The 4,114-nt window shown below is 54.4% G+C and overlaps 1 pseudogene; it reads right to left on the reverse strand.

Annotated features, from left to right (window-relative positions):
* Positions 1-2,310: 2,310 nt before the first annotated feature.
* Positions 2,311-3,144, reverse strand: LOC103727007 (annotated as a pseudogene).
* Positions 3,145-4,114: the final 970 nt, after the last annotated feature.

Below are 4,114 nucleotides of genomic sequence, written 5' to 3' on the forward strand. Positions count from 1 at the left end.
AAGTTCCCCCAGTATTGTACAGTACTACTGAGTAAGCTGCACACACCTAACAAAGACTACAATCAGAAAGTGCCTTCTAAATAGCAACACTCTGGCTTAGAAACTTTTCCATCTCTATCAGCCAGGACTCAGGCTTATGCAACCGTACTGCTTTGAGTGGATACTAACAATTTTACTCCATAAGAGGTTTTCTACAAATTTTAACACAAAGGGTGTGAACCATGTTTGTTCACTAACTCTACTTTTGTCACACACTGGCAACTTCTTTAATGTCTAGTAACATTAGATGTTGCATATTTGGACTTTTTGTCCTTTATATACACTGTACATTGCAAAATTAAACACAGCTATAGGGGACAATGGTCAATTTTGCATTACCAAAACCTTGAGTTAGTATTACACCCTTTATATATATTTATTTCCTTTCTCCCTTCCCAAAGCAGCAAACATGTGATGCTTGGAAGTGGTTCTATCATTCCATTTCTAAAAGACAGTATTTCACTATTAATATTAACAGAAGTATCTACAGTGTATTATTTACTATACCTACTTTTAACATATTTTGTGTACTTCTAAACATCTAGAAAGACTAGATAGTTCCAAAAAGAGTATTCAGCATTGTTAAACACATACATACATACATACATACATACATAGATGGATATACACACACTGTAATGAATATGATGCATACACAACCCAATAGTTATTACACAAAAGTCTTCTCCACGTGACCAGGCTGGCACTGGACCTCCTCTTTCTTCTTCGACTCCATCTTCTAACTTACTGAACACAGACGTGTGTCGCTCCTGGGATCTTTCTAAAGGAGGCCTAACAACTCCATTCGTCCGCAATCTCTACATCTAGATGTCCAGATGTCGCCAAATTTTTTAAAGGTTGGGGGAATGGTTGAGAGCAGCTTTTTCACATTATATACACAGGCCTCCGACCCTGGGGAGCATTTCCAGCTGGCCGAACCGGCTAAGTCGCATCCAGCTTTTCCCAGGTGAAGGGAAGACACCGGGCCAGCCTGTCCCTTCCGCCACCACACGGGGCTCCACCATGCTGGGCTCTGCTCTCCTTCCAGAACCGTTAAGGCCTTTGTTCCATGGTCCTGACAAAGCGCTGGCTGAGGCTCATCCCCAGGGCCACCCCTGCCCAGCGATGGCCGCGCGTGGCTGCAGACCCGCCTTCTCCGGGTCCGGAGGCCCCTTTGGGTGGATCGCCAGGTCGTGTCCACCGTCAGGTCGTGTCCACCATCATTCTGGGTCGCCACGTCCTTGCAGGCCCGGCCAGGGGAACAGTAAGCGGGGTGGGGGAGTGTTGAGGCTGCGCTGGGCAGCGGCTGCCATCGGTGTTGTTGGCTGGGACCGGCCACCGCGGTGTTGCAGCCTGCCTGGTCCCGGTGGCTGCAGCCGGCCCCGAGTGTCCTTAGGGCAGAGGCCCCCGCTGTTCCTGGGCCCCCCTGGCTCACCCCGGCTCAGGCTGGAGGCCGTGGGGGGCCCAGGGGAAACAGGCCGGTCTCCCTCGCCGCTCTCTCTGCCGGGAATAGGCTATATTCACCAGCCAGAGATAAAGACAACACATGTACTGGCTGCAGGAGCTGTCCTTCCGAGTCCATGACTTTTATCCCTTTAGGCTCAAAATGGATACGTGCCCCGATGTTGGTGAGTAAGTCTCTACCCAGCAAAGGTGCGGGACTCTCGGGCACAACCAGGAAGGAGTGGGAAACCTGATGCCTTCCCAAGTCCACTTTTCTGTTGGTGGTCCAGGCGCACCTCTTAGTTTCTGTAGCTCCTTGGACTATGCTTGTGTGTCCTGGCTTTAGAGGACTGTGAGCTTGATTGAGAACTGAATACTGTGCCCCAGTATCTACCATGAACCCAGTGTGAGTCCCCACCACACACAGAGTTATCCAAGATTCGGGGAGGGGTGCCCAGCCCCGTCCCTGTCAGTTTCCTTCTCCCAGGTGGAGGGCCCTGATAGGGCTCCCTCATCCTTGTCTCTTTTATCAGGGTGGGTGGGGGTCACAGTTATCATAGCAGAGCCCAAATGCCATTATTTGTCAAAGTTTGGACTCTTTATAGTAGGGAGGCGGAGTCAAACAGAAGATGTTCACTTGCCCAGGGTAGTTAACAGCACCCTGTTTCCCCTAAGCTGAGATAAGACCCCTCTTACTGCCATTAAGTTCCTTGACAACTGTTAGATGACAGCTTTGGGAGACTGAGCTCTCTAAGAGGTCTAGGTCCTTGGGGCAGCTTCTCTAGGACTGAGGTCCTGGGCTGGGGTGTTCTGGGCTCCCCTCTTCTTTCACTGGGATAGGGCCTGTGAGGGGAGTGTCTGGCTGAGTCTGAAAAGCAACATGTCACTTTCGCAGCTTCCGGCACCTGGAGAGGAGAAGAAGGGATGTTAATGCTAGCTGGAGCTCAGCCCCAAGCTCTATGTTTATTTATAAATTTTCTATGTGGGGTGTCCTCTGTGTGTGTGTGGTATATGTACTCATGGTTCAATCTTTTTCCACCTTTATCTTTTTTTTTCTTTTTCTTTTTTAATGTGGTCTACAGCGGCAGCAGCCGGTCCGGGGGTCAGGGCGCTGACGGCGCTGGGTGCAGAATGGGCAGAGGATCCTGGGGCTGGAGTGGGATGGATGATGTCAGCTGGGGAGGGTGCTCCAGTGGCAGAATCCCGGCCTGGAACAGAGCGGGGCTGGGGACGGTGGTGGGGTATGGCAGCCCTGTTTGGCTTCACAGCACTTTCTTTTTGTTTGGGTCTGTATTCACATTGGCTGTGTTCTTCCAAGGACATCTCCCCCAGCTGACTGCTAGGGTACTGGATCATGAGGATCTGCATTCGGACTTGGTGCTGCCCAGTGGGCACACATTCCAGGCCGTCGTCAGGGCAGCAGCCACCACAGCGTTGCACAGTCACACAGCTGGGCACCAGTTGTTTGGCCACACTGCCCAGGAGCTCCATGCTCAGAGGCACCACCACCTCCCTGGGCTGGCAGGTAGCACAGGTATAGACATCCATCCAAGACACCACTTTCTTCTGGTGATCAGGGGCATCAAGCTGGGAGACAGGAGCCTGGGCGCCAGCCAGCTGCAGCAGCTCAGCGAGCAGCAGGCAGTGGAGTAGGGGGCTCATGGTGCCCACAGGGGCCGTGGTCTGGGGGCTCCCACATCACCCTAGCCTGGTGGCGCGGGGGGCGGCAGCAGCCAGAGCCCCATAGCGCGGGCCGGGGTGCAGGGATCAGGGGCCGAGCACAGGGGGGCGGCTCCTCTGCGGCCCCCTCCTGAGCCCTGGGCACAGGCAGCTCAGCTTAGCGCCACGGCGGTGGCCTTAGGAGCCGAGCGGGCGGGCAGGCAGCTGGTGGTGGTGGTGGTGGTGGCAGCGGCGGTGCTGGCGGGCACGGGCGCCCCTCCCGTGGGCGGCGGGGCCGGGGGTGGCGGATTCCCGCCGGGCAGCTGGGCTATGGTGCAGCTTGAGGGCTGCGAGTTCGAGTACCTCATGAAGAGGCACTGGGTGACCATCAGGCGCAACTCGTCGCAGGGCTCGGTGGACGTGAGCATGGGCCACTCGAACTTCATCTCGCGGCGCCACCTGGAGATCTTCATGCCCCTGGGCGGTGGCCATGGCGCGGCTGCCCCAGAGCCCGCGCAGCCCCGGCCAGAATGGCGTTTTTGTGGACGGCATGTTCCAGAGGCACAGGGCACCGCCGCTATAGCTGCCGCGCATGTGCACGTTCAGGTTTTTGAGCACAAACATCAAGCCTTGTCCAGCGAGAAGAGAGAGAGAGATGAAAAGGGAGAAGTGAAGATGCCACTCTAAACAATGATGGCCAGTGGGTGTGCTTGTGGATGGGTGCCTGTCATTGCCCAGTTTTTCTTCTGCGGGGGACGTGAATTTATCTGGGATTCACGCCTGGGACCCCCTCATCCTTTCACGGGAGTCTTTCAGTGGCGAGCGCCCCATGGCTCTTACTGGCTTGACCCGTGGGATGGAGAGGGGTGGGAGATACAGAGAATAAATGGAAGGAAAGGGAGGAAAGGAAGGTTTAAAATAGAGAGCGTAGAGAAAAATACAAAACCAGACCCCCCACCCCCAAACAAGCCCC

Source organism: Nannospalax galili, unplaced genomic scaffold, assembly GCF_000622305.1.
Source record: "Nannospalax galili isolate Female #2095 unplaced genomic scaffold, S.galili_v1.0 scaffold389, whole genome shotgun sequence".
Classification (NCBI taxonomy): domain Eukaryota; kingdom Metazoa; phylum Chordata; class Mammalia; order Rodentia; family Spalacidae; genus Nannospalax; species Nannospalax galili.